At 38.0% G+C, this 17,763-nt stretch overlaps 1 long non-coding RNA gene across 7 annotated transcripts in view; it reads left to right on the top strand.

The window, feature by feature from the left end:
* LOC144055284 (uncharacterized) overlaps positions 1-17,763 on the top strand; it is a 128,167-nt gene that overhangs the window by 39,985 nt on the left and 70,419 nt on the right. Inside the window, exon 3 of one of the 7 annotated variants that reach the window (XR_013294813.1) lies at positions 7,170-9,229. The exons of 5 other annotated variants lie outside the window; for them this stretch is intronic. This is a non-coding gene — a long non-coding RNA (uncharacterized LOC144055284). Of the gene's footprint in view, positions 1-1,548; positions 2,100-7,169; positions 9,230-17,763 lie in introns of those variants that run through there. One more of the 7 variants, XR_013294812.1, reaches the window with a different exon arrangement.

Below are 17,763 nucleotides of genomic sequence, written 5' to 3'. Positions count from 1 at the left end.
TATCAGTTTGCAGACAAACATTTGAGCGCAGCACGCATGTCGACTTGATCTGAAAGGGAAGCACAGCACAAATGAGGCAGGCGGTCTCCCACGAGGACACGCTGCTCCAAGCTTTTATTACGATATTTTTAGTTTGCTTTCTTTCAACAAGGGAATTCACACACAAATACTAACTTTTATTTAAGTTGGAAGGCAAATGTGCAAATTGGAAAACTTTGTGTGGCCAAATTATTTGGGAAGAAGCCTAATTGGGAAAGAGTTGACATCTCACTATGGTCAATAGTACAAATATTCTGTGTGTGTGTTTTGTGGTCCGACTGTATCTGCATTTTCATATTGGTTCCATTCCCATTTTGTCTAATTGATTGAATGTTTGATTTTAAATTATGTCATTTGTTTTGTTATTTTATTTAGATAAAAAGCCGTATTTCTTGAGAAAGAAAAAAGATAAGAGCAAAGATAAAGGCAATGTCACATTTTTCACACAAAAAAAAAATCATTTTCAAGAATTAGTTAGATTTTTTTCTGGAATCGACTTATAGCATTATTTCAAGAAAGTGACATATTTTCAAGAAATAACTTCCTGAGAATACAGTCTTATTTTTCCTTAACTGTTTTTTTTAATTGAAAAAATAACTCTTTGACTGCCAGACGTTTTCAGAAAAGGGATGCCGTGGGTGCCAGCCGATTTAAGCATTTTGACTGATCTTTCAAGGTCCACAGAAAATTATGTGTTTGGACTATGGAAACACACATACTACCAAATGAAAGATTGGACTCTCATCTTTCATCAGAAAAAAAAGTTTGTTTCTACCTTATTCCGTTTTTCAGTAATCAACAATAGAAAATGGTTAGTTTCACCACTGTTTTGAAACAAACGTCTTTTAACGTCTTTGGCACTCCTCCATAGGATTTTACTAAACGTTATTTAACGTTTTTGGCAGTCAAAGAGATAATATTCAGAGAATTAAGTCATAGATAAAATAAGCTAAATATATATTTATTTATTTTTAAACAATGAGAATAGTTACTAGTAATTTGTTAAGGTGAAAACAATATTCAGAGAATAAATAGCATTTTGTTACCCAAGAAAATAATCAAATTTTTCAAAATGCAAGAATAATACGATAATTTATTTAAAATTAAGTATATATTATATTATATTAAAACTCATAATCTGCAAAACAAAACAAAAAATTAGATTTTTTTTCCCAATGAAATTATGTCTTTTTTTAAGCAACAAAAAGCATAATTGTGAGTTTAGCGCCGAAATACATAGCAAGAATTGTCTTATTTTTTCAAAAATGAATTATTTTGAGTGCATTTTGAATTTTTTTTTCTCCAGAAAGTCCTTTTTGTTGAGAGAAAAAAAAAGTCATATTCTTCCAATTTTACATGGATGACGAGAATAAGATGTCTAGTTAATGTTAATTTGTATTTATTTCAATTGTTTATTTTATTTATATCTTCCTGAATACTGATGTGTACATTTAGGGGAGTGAAAGTGAGTATTGATTAAACCTGTAAACCAGCGGGGAAACATTTCAGTGTTTTCAGGGGATTGGAAATGAGAATGTGCCTCAATGAGAGATGGCCAACTGTGTGGAGGAAGAGGAGGAGGAGGAGGAGGAGGAAGAGGAGGAGGCGGAACAGCTCGACCGCAGCCCGCAGCGCTCGAGCCCAGAGAGAATTTGTCTGCATCCGTCCGCATCCGTGTGCCGAGAGACAGAACGGCCAGCAGCGCTTTTATCGTCCATCCCGCCGAGCGGGAACACGCGCCGGAGGTTCTTTTCCCCCCAGAAACCAATCGCTAGGAATAATGGCCGCAGAAACGCTGACTCGCCGGAAAGAGAGCGAAAGAAAGGCCAAAAAGTTTTTGGGCGGACAAAATGGCAAATAGCTTGGAATGAAAGTTAGCGTTTAATGAGGACCTCGTGGCACATTTACTCTCTTGACTTCTTAAGGGAGCGCTCCTTTTTTGGATAACTCAACAACAAGTTTGAGTTTCTCGGCGGTCAGAGTGAAGCAATGCATCCTCTGAGCGTATTTCCCAACAGTTTTCTTAAAACAGTTTTTGATTAAAAAAAAAATGCAACTTATACTCTAGAGTGACATGTTTTATGTTTTTTTTCTTCTTCATGATGCATTTTTTGATTGGTGCGAGTACACAGTAAAATCGGAAGTGTCAATTTAACTCCCATAGTGTTAAATTTAAACACTTTCCCTGAGTTTGTATAGTGCTCACCAGTTCAATTTACACTTCCAAAAGTGTAAAAATTGAACTCTTTGGTAGAGTGAAATTACAACACCCATAGTGTTATTTGACACATAAAAGTGAACTTTTTACACTTTAAAGTGTTATCTACTTTCACCTATCAGTGTTATTTTTTCCCATTATCAGTGTTATTTCTTAACACTTTTTAGTATTCATTTCTCACAGTTTTGTTATTACTTTTTACCACAAAATGTTATTTTCATTTCCTTTTTTTTTGGGCGTTTTTTTGTGTTACTTCTTGACAAGTTTTTATTTTCCAACCCAAATGGAAACAGGGGGACTTGAACCTAGTACCTAGCACTTGAGGGGCAACAACACTAACAAGTACGCCTCGCGATATTACATGTTCGTTGCTGCAAAATTCTTTCTTGTAAGCTTAGTTCCCGCACGACTCACAGGTAAATACGAATTGCCGGTACGGCAAAATATCCACTTTGTTTTTAGTTTTACAGAAAAATAATGAACATAAATTACATTACTCATGAAAATCCAGAAAGTTTTTGTTTTATGTCTCGCACGCTTTTTCTATATTAACTCATGAACAAAATAATTCAAGAAGTGTATAATTTCATCCTTACCTTATAAAACCGAGTAATCCAGACTCCAAGGGAAAAGGCAGCTGCATTGCAGGAGAAAAAAGCCCGGATGTATAAGGTAACTTAGCCTGGAGTCAATGAGTTTGACTCGCTGAAGTAACACCACCCGTAGAGCTTTTTGACTCGCTGAAGTAACACCACCCGTAGAGCTTTTTGACTCGCTGAAGTAACACCACCCGTAGAGCTTTTTCGTCACCGTGAGTGAAATAAAACCCAAATCAACAGCCAGTAACTCAAAATAAGTAACACTAGATTTTTAACTCAATTTAACACTACAGAATTTGTTGTGTACGACATATACTCTGGAGTGACGTTTTGTCCGAAAATATATAGATAATAAAATGAGTATTGATGACAAGTGAAGGAAGACACCAATCAAAGGCATTTTCTGTCTTCTCTTGGACTATTACAACTTTTTTTCTGATAAACTGGGCTTTCATTCGCACAAGATTGCAATTTTATTTTTCTCAAAGTAAGAGTACGTTCACTTCTTGGTAGAAAGCGTCTTTGACATCAATTCAAATAAATGTATCTTCTGGCAAATTGCCTGTGGATTCTTCTGCGGTGCAAGAGTGCATACTGTCATATCTTTTCATTTCTGCCTTTAAATGACTGGCAGTAATGAAATCGCAGTTAACCGAAGGGGAGATGTTGCGCTGCTACCGCTACCAATGGAAATCATTTCAAAAAAACATGAACTGCTGGCCAGCAGCTAGATTTTTAATTCTCTTTTTTGGCGAGGCCGCATAAGGCTCCTTCAAAGTAAAAGTGGTTGAACAGGTTGCCCAAGCGGAAACAGGTCATTTATTTTTGATTATAGGTTTGACTCATGCATATTGCTTCTCTCGAACACCATCCGTTTCATTATACATTCCTTTCTTGTGCTTTAAATCAGAGCAACAACAGTGTCTGATACGTTTTTTTTCCTTTTCTTCCACAGTTATAAATCACACAGACTACGATAGTTCCTCCAAAGTTGAAGGATTTGAAACTCAAAATGATCAGAATTTAAAAAAAAATAAAAATCAAGAATAAGGGCATAATCTTTCATGACGTATTTCTTCAAGGGAAAACAATAGTAATTCCAGATAGAATGTTGTATTTGTGGTATAGCAAAAAAAGTAAATAAAGTCGTATATTGTTAAGAATAAAATTCTATATAAAATTTAAGACATCATCATAATGCTTGAATGGACTTCCTTTGAGCTAGCATCAAAGGATCAACATTGTTGCGTAAAGACAACTCTTCGTTACCTTATCTGTAAATTTTTCCTAACAGATTGCACAGTGAAATAATTAGTGACTAATCATGAACGTGAAAAGTCGTGATGTGGCACCGAGTCAAACCAGGAAGCATATTTTGTTGAAGGGGTTTTTACTGTTTGTGAGTTTGTGTGTGTGCTTTTCCTGCTGACAAGATAAGCGCCCAGAGAGAAAATCTCTGGCAAAGTGCTGGGTTTGCTGGGCGCGCACCTGCAGAGCACAGATTAGCCGTGAATTATCTGAAGAGTGAGCCTCCGCTGATGGCTCGCCCTCGCTAATCTGACGTTTTCATCGCATGGCTTCTTATTGCTGTTTGGCTCCCACCGATGCTGCTTCTGCCGCACCACTTGCTCGGAACTTCTCGGGACGTTCGGGATAAACTCCTTGGATTTACAGTCGTGGCTGAAACGTTACCGCCATTTCGCGCGTAACGAATGACGAAAACTCAAAACCTTCTTTAACTGAAATTGAATTTAATGTTGTGCATCTGTCTTGGAAGAAAGCTTTGATTCTGCTAGCAATAGGTGGGTTTCCATCAATCTATTGTTATCTCTTTGACTGCCAAAAACGTTAAATAACGTTTAGTAAAATCCTATGGAGGGGTGCCAAAGACGTTAAAAGACGTTTTTTTCCAAAACAGAGGTGAAACCATTTTCTATTGTTGATTACTGAAAAATGGAATAAGGTAGAAACAAACTTTTTTTTTCTGATGAAAGATGAGAGTCCAATCTTTCATTTGGTAGTATGTGTGTTTCCATAGTCCAAACACATAATTTTCTATGGACCTTGAAAGATCAGTCAAAATGCTTAAATCGGCTGGCACCCACGGCATCCCTTTTCTGAAAACGTCTGGCAGTCAAAGAGTTAATTGAATTTTCAAGAATTGCGAAAAAGAAACTGAGTAGACATTCCCACCTGGAACTCCCCCCAAAGTTCCGTCACTACAACGTCATTCGCAAAAGAAGAGCGGATGGAAATGGGCATAAGTCGCATGTCCGTTTTAGCGCATTTTCACAAAATTTGCATAAAAATTTCAAAACATTTGGATGGAAACTTGACTAGTGAGACTAAGTATCCAGGACTCTTTAAATTCATTTGTAAAGGTTTAAAGCACCACAACATACAGTAGATGCTAATTAGAATTAGCATTAGCATAGCTCTTTCTTAATGCCGTTGTTTGTCTGATTTCAATACACAAGGTGTGATTATATTTGTTGTATATGTAGTTTGACAGTAAACTTCAACTGGGAGTGGCATTAAGCAGCTTATTTATCTTAAGTCTGCGCTCTCAAGTTAAAAGAAAAAAAAAATTTGTAGACAGATGCAGCTACAAAATGTTGTTTCCCAACTACAACTGCGGGAGCTGAATTTTGAAATGAATTTCAGGCAAGCGGTGAAAACATACTTATTTGAAGATAAAGATAGAAAAGTGAGAGGTTGGAAAAATGTCTGACTTCATTAGAGTATATTATTTGTGTCAAGGAGAAATGTGGATAGTACTCTTGTACATAGCCTTGAAAATCACATTTATTTCGTCTGTGTCGACCTCTATAAAATAGGTCTAGCTGTATGATCTTGAACGCAACCTTTTCAACCCATAGTTGATGAGTATGTTTCATTCCGGTCAGGTTTTTGCACTTTTAATCACGACTTCTCACAGCCAACTTTATCCAACGAGACCCTGGTGGGTTGTAGCTTCCACTTCTGTCAGCAGCGACTTTGTCCAAACTTTCGCAAGCTAACCTTGACTACACCCCGTTTTTAATAAGCGTAATTAAACGGGCCCTCGCAGCTCGTTCCGGGAGCAAATCCTCAGAATAATCAGCAAACTTGCCATTCACATAAGATGGTGAAAGAAGAAGAAGAAGAAAAAAACGCTTGGCAATTTAACATCACCCCTCTGACTAGGATACACGTTCCTGACATGTTGATCAGGGAAACTGCTGTGAGGGGATGATTTTTTTCCCCCCCTCTAATTTTCCAAGCCCCATTATTGTATCTGATTGGTGCTTTAAAATGCATTATTATCAGTCCAATTCCAGGCAGGGATCCCTGAGACCTTTTCCATGTGTCCGATTATGACTGACATGTCCACCTAATTTCATGTCCATCACAATTTGTTTCTAAAAAAAAAATAATAATAATAATGAATGGCTCCTCCAAAGCCAAATGACAGACTTCCTGTTCAATTTCAGGCATGAGTTTTCAAGACCGGGCCCTGTTACAGGGATGTGATTTTTCCGCTAATTCGCGGAATTCCGCTTTTTTTTATCTCCCCCCAAAAAAAAAAAAATCCGATTTTTTATTTATTTATTTTTAAAAAAAAAATTAAATTTTTTTATTTTTATTTTTTTTTAGTAGTTCATTGTGTATGCACATGACTCCGACAGATAACATCTTCTGCTATAACAAAGACATTTGTGGTATGCTCTAATATGAGTTACTTTTCATTTGGTCATGATACAATTATTTGTTCATGAAATTTGAACTCTTCAACATTATTTATGTGTTAACTTAGTAATCACATTAGTTAGATATGATGATATTCTCAGTGATAGTTTTTAAAAGCAAAGGCAGTCCAATGTTTTTGAATGTGACTGATTTTGAGTTGACTAAAACTGCCATTTTATATGGGATAGTTCAATATACATTGAAAATTTATGCTGTTGTTTTGTCTATTTCTTTGTCATGTGAGTGCATTGAAAGTACTTAAAAACACGGAAAACCCTGGGCCTAGCTGGGTGCCAGCGGCCCCCAGACCCTCGGCTAAATTTTCAGATAATTTCACTTTGGTCAAATCACATCCCTGCTGTTATGATAGACATGTCCATCCGAGTACAGTACAGTACAGTAAAGTACAGCACCTAAATGGCCAAGTTTCCATTCAATTTTGTGAATGTGTGTTTGAGACTTTTTTTTCTTCGTCTTGTTGTCCACCATTTTTGTGTTGGTAAAACTGGTGTCCTAGGCAAATTTTTTCCAGGCCTTTTTATAATGGACTTTTCCCCTGAAACGAGCTTCCTGTTCAATTACAGGCATGGATTTTGTGTCCTTCCTTGCAACTGGTGTTGGGGTCTTATTTTTTTCAAGCATTCCTGAGGACCCCAAAGGCAGTTCATTCTTCCGATGCTGACAATTCCAAGAAGGCCTTCGCACCTCCTGACGCTCAAGCCTGCAACAACAAATGCCGCAATTAGTGCTTGTTTGGGAGTCTGCCATGCTCAAGGTCAACAGACAGTATGTTAATTGGACCCCGGAGGAAGACTTTTACAGCGTTTAAAAGTCATTTAAAAGTTCAGGGACATCACTCATCGACTGGACGTGAGCCAGGCAGGACGGTCCAATTGAGGAAAGCAACAATGGAGTCCTGCGATGCCAAGTGGAAATTGATTGTGTTTGTGCTATGCATGTGTGTGTGTGTGGCGGCACGCGTACGGCTTAGCGCAAATGCTAAGCAGATGCAAAGGCGACCTGTCAGGTGGTGAGCACCTTAATATAATTTGATGAAGGGAAGGTATGGACAGTGTTTCCCCCAAATGGTACAGTTCATCTTTCCAAGGTATGGTTTGGACACGTAAATGTAGTCATGGCCAAAAAATAGGGAGAACTGAAATGGTGAAAAAACCGTTTAGTGCTATGAGTTCTAATTTTGTAGACAGCCGGCAAAAGCCGGCCAAAAATGATTTCCATATCAGACTCTAATGTGTCTACTGACTTTCTCTGGGTGACCCTACGTGACTGGAGCATACCACAACCGGCTGACGGTCCAACTAAGCTAATTTCTTTAGTGTACCTTGCAGCTAGATTAACTTGGCAAATCCTCTTTGCGGGATTTGCCCTGGAAGACGAGCAGAAAACATGGACCGCCGAAGCTTACGGGAGGTAATCGAGACTGAGCCAATCAGTGAGCTCCCCAATCCTTCAGTTTTGCACCTGTCGCCTGCTTTTGACTCGAACAACCCGAAATAGACAACGGTAAACCTTGGCTACAACTTCTGCAGAGGAGACAGTATTAAATAAATGCTATCATGCCCAATGCGGAATTTGCGTAGCGTAGCATCATTGAGGTAACTGTAATGTGGTTTCGGATATTTTATTTAGATTGTTCAATTCAATTCCATATCCTTTGGATATTCCATGCATTTTTGTTTGTAATTTGCACATCTGTAATGCAATCCGATATCATCTAGCTAGTTACTTTACTAGCTAAGATTAGCTAGTAAAGGCAAGTTCAAGTTCTCAACCAAATTATAGAGTCAAATCATAACAGTATTTTTGTCTTGTTTTTGTTGGGTGTAGTACCCATTTTTCCAACTTATAAATTTAGTTACGTCGCACAGTAAAAACTGGGGTACACAAGTATTTGCAAATTCAAAAAATGTATATTGTTTATTTAGAGTTGTTATCCTTCGTGTGAGTTACTTGCTTAATCGTCTGTTTTTATTCGAAAATAATATGTCTATAATGTGAGCCGAGGTTGTTAAGTTAGTTTGGTAGCTAGCTAACATTAGCCCGTAAATGACTTTGAGTCAAATCATAACAGTATTTTTGTCTTGTTTTTGTTGGGTGTAGTACCCATTTTTCCAACTTATAAATTTAGTTACGTAGCACAGTAAAAACTGGGGTACACAAGTATTTGCAAATTCAAAAAATGTATATTGTTTATTTAGAGTTGTTATCCTTCGTGTGAGTTACTTGCTTAATCGTCTGGTTTTATTCGAAAACAATATGTCTATAATGTGAGCCGAGGTTGTTAAGTTAGTTTGGTAGCTAGCTAACATTAGCCCGTAAATGACTTTGGTGCTGAGAGTATATTTAGAATTTGTTAGGTTTGCCAAAAAAATGCCTTCTGTACCAGATTCTAGCGTTAAAAGTTATTGAACGCATCACATAATTGTTGTATTAAAAGTTATTTAATGTTATACAGTTACCAAGCTTCGTGGTATTTAAGTTTTTATTTAGTTTATCTGTCCATTAAGTGAGTTAGCTAACATCAGCTGGCCCACACTTTAAATTTCACAAGTGTTTAGATTTTTCTCTTAAATGATAATAATAAGATAAAAATGAAGAATGAACAAATGAGTCACAAGCTACTTTTCACAGCCTTTCCCCACGCAACATTTTTAATGAAGATATGTCTTCCATCTCAGCTATGCTTTGTTCTTGCTTTCATTTTCCCTTGTTATGCGCAAATCAATCGCAATTAAACGCGTCTCATTACTTTGTAGAGCTGTTTTGACACGGGGCTCTTTAAGAAACACAAAAGGTCTTTTATATATCGTGATTGACGACTTTCCCTTCAGCTATTTGTTTGAATTAATACACAAGCGAGCGGCTAATTAGGACACATGCAGAAAGGAAGTCTACTTAAATTGAAGTACAGACAGGGGCGCAGTAGAGAGGGGGCAAGGGGGGGACCTGTCCCACACACTTTCTGAATTTGTCCCATCTGTGTCCCCACCGCACACAATTATAGCTATTGAAACAATTTGTTTATCATCATAACACTTTTTTTTTTTTTTTGGAGCCGCCCTTGAAATGCATCACAAACTGCCTGCTGCACGATCGTCAATCCCACAGACAACAAAAATGTTGCGCAGAGGAGCCTGGAAAAGGTAAAAGTGTAAAAACAATAGAGTGACGCAGAGTACAGCTACCTGAAAAATCAACTTAGCTCTTTGACTGCCAAAAACGTTAAATAACGTTTAGTAAAATCCTATGGAGGAGTGCCAAAGACGTTAAAAGACGTTTGTTTCAAAACAGAGGTGAAACTAACCATTTTCTATTGTGGATTACTGAAAAACGGAATAAGGTAGAAACAAACTTTTTTTTTCTGATGAAAGATGAGAGTCCAATCTTTTTTTGGTAGTATGTGTGTTTCCATAGTCCAAACACATAATTTTCTATGGACCTTGAAAGATCAGTCAAAATGCTTAAAATCGGCTGGCACCCACGGCATCCCTTTTCTGAAAACGTCTGGCAGTCAAAGAGTTAAGTAGAGTGTTGAAGTTGTTTTACTTTGTTGCTTCCCACAACGGATGTGGTCTTTTCTTTCCCTACTACTTGTGAATGCAAAGGACCTGGCTTGGCCTTGTCACGCTCCTTTATCGCCATGGTGATAAAGATGGGGGAAACAGGACCAATTAAGTACTCAGCGACACCCTTCGCCCTGATTGAATGAGATCACTGGCCCTTAATCAGGGCTAATTGAATGTATGGACAGGCTCAAGGAGTATCGAATGGATTTAATGGCAGCCATTTGCAGTTTAAAGTCACATTGACATCTGAACTTATGTTTCAGAAGCGACTCCTTTTCACTTTCATCATTTCAATCTTGAGGTTATAGACGGGAAACCCTGACACTGGAATATATCACAATGTGCTGATTGTGATGAGGTAGAGGGGAAAGAATTGCTTAAGAATGTCAGGTTTGAAAACTCCAACATTGCGTAATATCTTTGCACACAGGTGTTGGCCCACTTCTATTAGGGAGAGACATTAGAGGTCTAAATTAGGGTTCAAAGTTAGGACTACAGTTAGAGTTTAAAAAGTAAGGGGAGGGGTGTGATTTAGATTTAGATTTCGGCGTCAGAGGTTACAGGTTAAGTGTAGGATGTCAGGGTTGGGTTGGTTAGGATATGTGATTTAGCTTGTTGTTAGCTTCCTCCACGAAAATGCTTCAATTGTGATCTTTATAATACCACTGTTTGTCTCAAGGTGTCATGGCCAATAAGACACGGGCATAGAATCATCTGAATAAAAATGATATTGCCGAAAAAATACAATCAATCGTTCTTTCTCGTTAGCGAGTGCCTGTAAGGCATCACAAGCGAGTGGATCAATAGTGTAGTAGTGGACAAGGACACAAATAAGCACCAAAGCGCTTGCTCTGCTCTCGGCAGGAATAGATTAGCAGCATAACCAGAGGCTAAACCTGTCACACTGCACCGGATTAGCCGTAAATCACGCTAATCGCTACGCTGGCGATACCTCTCGGTTAGGTTTTACAGCACAGCGCAGCTGTCTATGTTCAAAAAAGTGCACTGTCTGCTGGAGAACCCTAAAAAAAAAGAGGCTCACAGATGCTATCTCAAATCCAGAGTGACAACGCGGCGATAAAAAACCCTGATTAGCATCGGAAAAAACTGGACTGATCGACATTCTATTAACACTCCAAGGTCTCAATCCAGTCAGTAAACTTTGAAATTGTCGGCACAATATCTTCAGTTGTGTGATGAAGTTCGCTTGTGACGATAATGTGATTTAAAGGCAGTTGGTAAATGAATTACAACAATCCAACGGAAATCTTTTGACTATGTTTGTTAGTGCTACTTCTACAAACTAGTTCATTACCACCACTACTACTACTACTACTACTACTACTTCTGGTTCAAGCCATAACACTCGATCAATGATGACCTTAACTGTTTAGGATAGAGTGGTTTTATGTTCGGGATATGTTTTTAGTTGGGTTTAGGGATTTGGGAGGGGTTTGAGTTGCGGCAAGAATCTTTGTGAGGGTTTAGGTTTGGGCTTGATTGGTTTTCAGTTCGCAACAGTTTGAGTTATGGTTTGGCTTTTGGTTGGGTTTAATTGATGGTTTTGATGAGAGTTAAGATTAGCAGTTAGGATATCTTTTAAGTCTGCTCTTTAATAAATCCTGTACAAAAACACATACAGCTGCAACGTATTGACGCTGGTACATTATTGTTAAAAAAAAAACACAACTCAGCTTTTTTTTTTTTTTATGACATTGCACACAACAATAATAATGAAAACGAGGCCGCATAAGCAAGCACTAATGTTCCCTCCATCACAGCTTCACCCGCAGTGGACACTGTTTGACAAATGACCAATTAGCATCATTTGAGACATAATTGCCTTTGCTTGCGCATGATGATGATGACTCAGGGACATTAAAGACGATGGCTTTAATCAAATTTCCCCGACAAATACTCGGGAGGGGGGTGTCACATTTTATGATGAATTAAGCGGCAGAGTGGTGCCGAGCTACTGCCGACGTAAGGCACGCGCCATCAAAGCGCAATTTCACCCTGGATTAGCGCTGCTACGCTAGTGGAACCGGACCCTTTAATGAATAAATGAAAGGGCGTAATCGCGACACTTCAGTCGGCGTGATTAACAAGCGCCCGCATAAATTATAGGCACCAGCAAACTTTTTTTAAAAAATCCAAAGTTTATCCATAAAATATGTAGAGGAAGATATTGCATCGAGCTAATGCAGAATGCCGGGATGGGGTCCCCGACTAGGATGGCAAATTTGTGTTTTCTGCTTTTTCTTTGGCTTCTTTTCCTCTATGACACGTCATAGAATGATGTTGTTAACTGGGGGAGGGACGATCGCCCTTAAAAGTTATAAGCAAAACACATCAATAGTTGATGCTGACTGAAATGAAGTCTACCGAAATACTGTTTATCCGAATTTTTGTTCGTCGTAACTTTTGGCTCCATTTTTCTAATGAAACATCTCATCAAGGCCTTTTGACAGACCCTGGCTTTCTGAGGAAAAGCAGCGCTCCCCTGCGGTACATCATCACGGGGACGCGATTCCAGGGTTATATTTAGACGGCAACCCTCCGACTGGAGCATCTGTGCCTTCTACGGCCCGCCGCGAACCTCCTTCTCCCGCCTCGTCGGGAATGAAGAGCTGCCAGGAGGCTTTGAGCCACGCGCGTGCCGCCTTTGTAACCGTGGTCGCACTGTGCTGCCTTCACGCTCCGTGTGATGCGCCGCTGCTTTTGTTTCTGCCGAGTATCCGCCGCGGTCAACGTGTGGTTTTGGCAACGTTGGAAAAACACCAATAATTATACACAAGTTTAGAGGTAGACTCGGTAGTTGAAGACACACAGCAGACAACGCGAGAGAGTTGAATGGAGCGCAATGAAGCTGAGAGAAACAAAGGGGAGGGAGACGTAACGTAAAGACGGAAACAAGGAAGTTCAAGTTGAATGTGACTAAAGGAAGTTGAGAGAAATCTGTGAGAGTGGAACATGGAAAAAGTTGAGTGGAAACGAAAATGGAGAGAAACACAAAGATGGTGCAACGTTAAGTTCACGGGGCTTGCATTTTGTGCGACGTATAAAATTTGAGACGTTGAAATGAAGCAAAGTGACTTTGTTCAGCATTTTGTATGACTTTTTAGGTCTTTGCCTAAAATTATTTTATGCTTTATTGTGTACTATGGTAGAAAAGGCAAAGAAAAAGCCAATCAGATGCCTTGTTAATTCTCAAGTATGTGCTAATTCCGAAATCATTGGTTAATTACGTTTTTATTTAGTAATGTTGCAAAAAATAATCAAGAATATCAAAGAAGGCAGTGTTACATACAACTGTATGTCATTTTTGAGCATGACATAGATGACTTTTTTTTTCAACGTATATTATGAAAAATTGCTATTTTACATAAATGTCAGTTAAAGCTACTTCTGCTACTTAATTGCGGAATTAAGTGGGCAATTTAGTTAGATAATTAATGTAATGAGGTTTTTTTTAAGCTTAATGAAAAATTTTCTTTTTTCATTTTTTTTTATTTTGTGGAACTAAATGTAGCCAGAACACTAGCAGAACTAGCAATTAGCATCCACGGCCTAATCACGGCAGAATGCTAATGGTGAGCTCCAAATGGACGGTTGAACTGGCGTCGAATGGCATTTGACCGTAATTATTCAAATGGAGCAATAATGGATTTCTGAGCAATTGTGGCTGCTGTGGAGTCAAAAGTCAAATGGATTAATATTCCACCGGGGAGGAAAACTGTATAAATGGACACACACTTTGAACTTGTCCATCTATCGCTATCCTTAAAACATATTTCCAAATAAGAAAGCTGAAGAAAATAAAATGGTATCTGATATCCCACGTGACATCATGCATGACGCCGAAATTGTTGAAAAAGTTGAATTTTTTTGCCTCCGATTGTGAAAATGCATCTGAGACAAATATAATAATTGTATTGCTCGTTACCAAGGAGGTCAGAGAGGTAGAAGGTGCGAAGTAATATTTATATAGCCTAATTAAATCCCAAATGAATCATTTCTCCCAGATAATCAACAGTTTTACAATGTTAAATATAGTATTTTTCCTTGAAAGCTTTCATACATGTCTGATTTTAAACATTTGACTTGTTCAACCGTGGCGCCGAACATTGTAACCGATTACAAGATCTAAAGTTCTTTCATCAAACGACAGCGTCAAAAGAAGTTGCATTTATTCGTTATTAGCAATCTTACACAAGAGTCTCATTCTAGCGTTTAGCCCGGGAATTCACTGATAGGATTTTTCCTTCCAAAACCGGCACAAAGGGACGGCCCGTTTAATTGAATATGCTAATAATGCCGCCGAAACATAATGAGAATGGGGGAATACGAGCGGAGCGCTAACGCGTGTCAAGTGGGGAGGGCTGATTCGTCCTCCTTCATTTGGATTATTGCTGGATTTCATTAGCACGCAAATGGCGTATTGATCCCCGCTGACAAAGAGCCGGCATCACAACAGAATGCAAAATGGGGAGAGACACAATAGTTGTGTCACTTTTACAAGTCAGCCCAGTTAATCAGTCTCCATTTTAAAAGGAGCATATTATGGAAAAGTGACTTTTTAATAGCTTGTATACAAATAGTCGGGCCTCTGGAGGGTTTTCCCGACTATTAAATAAAAAGCAAGGCAGGAAAAGGAACCATGACTTGGCAGCAAGGCTGTGTGAACATTCACCATTTCCAAGTGAGCTTCGGATGACACACGTCTGAAACAATATCACGTCAAAGCCAAAAGATGAGCTGCGTTGAATATTGTTGCAATCGCATATTAGCAGCATCTCATAAGGTTATGGAGGTGTACCTGATTTTATGTTTTTGTGATTCCGATGATCATCATTACGAAAATGACTCTGCATGATGTCAGTCATTTAAAATCCATCTTACAAGGTAGCCAGGGATGTGATTTTTCCGCTAATTCGCGGAATTCCGTTTTTTTTATCTCCCCCCAAAAAAAAAAAAATTCCGATTTTTTATTTTTTTTTTATTTTTTGTAGTTCATTGTGTATGCACATGACTCCGACAGATAACATCTTCTGCTATAACAAAGACATTTGTGGTATGCTCTAATATGAGTTACTTTTCATTTGGTCATGATACAATTATTTGTTCATGAAATTTGAACTCTTCCAACATTATTTATGTGTTAACTTAGTAATCACATTAGTTAGATATGATGATATTCTCAGTGATAGTTTTTAAAAGCAAAGGCAGTCCAATGTTTTTGAATGTGACTGATTTTGAGTTGACTAAAACTGCCATTTTATATGGGATAGTTCAATATACATTGAAAATTGATGCTGTTGTTTTGTCTATTTCTTTGTCATGTGAGTGCATTGAAAGTACTTAAAAACACGGAAAACCCATGAGCTCCGGGGGGCTACGTCCCCCTTGTCCCCCCACCAGGGCACTGCCCTGGACCTAGCTGGGTGCCAGCGGCCCCCAGACCCCCGGCTAAATTTTCAGATAATTTCACTTTGGTCAAATCACATCCCTGGGTAGCATAAGACATTCAAACTGTACCTCATTTGAACGTCCTTTGATTTAAAACAATTCTTTGTCAAGCTCCACAGTGTAGCGGAATTGCCTCTTCAATGTTATTTTTTTCTTAACAATCAACTTGTTTGCTTCGTCCAATTGTCACATTTTCTGTCACTGCCTGGTTTCTCTTTTACAAGGCCTTGCTCTTGTGTTCCACTGCCTCGTTTCCCCCTTTTTTCTTTTCTTGCCGGAGTCTGACTGTCTGCTCTTTAAATAGAACTGACCTCCGTTCAAACTGGGCGACTGCTACTGTCTTTAACTCTGCGCCCAAGCATGTAGTAGTCATGTGTGTCAAGTAACATGCTTACGATGTCATTTTAAAACAATACCAATAAACTCAACTTTATTTACAGAGCACGTTAAAAACAATCTTAGCTGCATACAAAGTGCTGTACATAAAATAAAAATCAGCCATATAAAAAAAAAAAGACAGTTAAAACAATAAATTAATAACATAAAGACAGCAAATACAATAAAATACTCAAACAATGCCCGGTATCATGTCTCAATAAAATAATATTTTAGCATCCTAACAGACAACAAAAACACATTCTTAGGTCTCAATAACATTTGCCCTCTCACCTTTTTCACGATTTTAACCGCCATTACACGTGCTGCTAGTTAGAATTCATGGGGCTAAATTGTTGCTGTCCTGCCACTTGATGCAAGACAGAAATCATAGGGCTTGATTTTAACCGACCAGGTGCTTGTTGCTAGGCAGAATTTATATTTATAATAAATCGCTGGATCCCTGTTGTCGGGCAGAATAAGGGGCTCAATTGGGACAAGGCAGAATTTGACTGCCACTGTTGTAAAATGAGGAAAAAAAAAATCATTGTATGTGAATTAATGCAATTGTAATATTTGGGGAATACAATTTTCATTTTAGAGCAAAATTGCTTTGCAGTACAAGGAAAAAAATAGCAATATTACAAAAAGGAAAGTCATATCCTTACGGCACTACTATAAGAGTAACATTTTAAACATATAAAGTTGTTGAATATTACTTTTACAATAATAAAGTAGCATGTAGGTTTATACAGTATGGCTTGTTGTGATGTATTAACCAGCAATGCTATCTTTAGTTTCGTTTTCACGAGTATTTCATGGTTTACCGTTTCCAGCCAAAATATACAAACCGCAAAGTAACCCCGCTTTGGATGAGAAACATCCAAAAAAGGGGACATTTTAAGGGGTGGGGATATTTTACTTTCAGGAAGCCCCTGGGAGTCCACATCAAGCCCATCGGTAAGAACGAGTGCTGCCGCTGTGAATTCTCTTAAGCGTGTGAAAAATGGATTTGGAATATTCCGATCCAGAGAGAATTGTGGGCGGAAACGCTCTACCAATAATGCCTGTCAATCAGCGTGTCAGCCGGGACTAATTGGGCCTCAGAGGAAGGGGGAGGGGCGTTGCTACGGAATCCTGGAGTGGAAAATTTGGAAGATTCTGGCATGACATCAGCAGGAACCAGCTTGTTGTGTCCAAATTTCCAAAGTTTGAGCCCTAGTGGATGTTCAAGTCGCTTATTATTTCCGAAATATCATGCGTTACTACTTGCCTAGGGTTGGAGCTCAATCTGGCAAATAAGTACATAAGTATTTAAAATTTGCAATTTTTACGTTCATTTATTTGTCTTATTTGTCATTAAGTATCTTTTTGTAAATATATATATAAAAAAAGTGGCTCTTTTATTTATTAAAGGAAACATTTAAGTCCAATATTTTTGCAATAATACAAGAAAAAAGTAGCAATTCTTAAACATTATGAAATATAAAAATAGATTTTTTATGAGATTAAAAAAAAATACTTTTATGTAATACTAAGAAAAAACAGTAGCAGTTTTGCAATATTAAAGTTGAATTTTTTACACACATATATTATTACTAAAAAAGGAGCATTTTTTTAATTATTGTATTACAAAACCAAAGTACAGAGTACAGTATCAGTTTTACGATACTGTAAAAACTACTTTTGTGGACAAGAAAAAGGAAGTAATTTCACAATATTAAAGTAGCAATTTACACCCTGTTTT

The sequence above is a fragment of the Vanacampus margaritifer genome, chromosome 7, assembly GCF_051991255.1.
Source record: "Vanacampus margaritifer isolate UIUO_Vmar chromosome 7, RoL_Vmar_1.0, whole genome shotgun sequence".
Classification (NCBI taxonomy): Eukaryota; Metazoa; Chordata; class Actinopteri; order Syngnathiformes; family Syngnathidae; genus Vanacampus; species Vanacampus margaritifer.
Note: the sequence above shows the minus strand (reverse complement) of the source record. Positions and strands in the feature narration are given on the sequence as shown.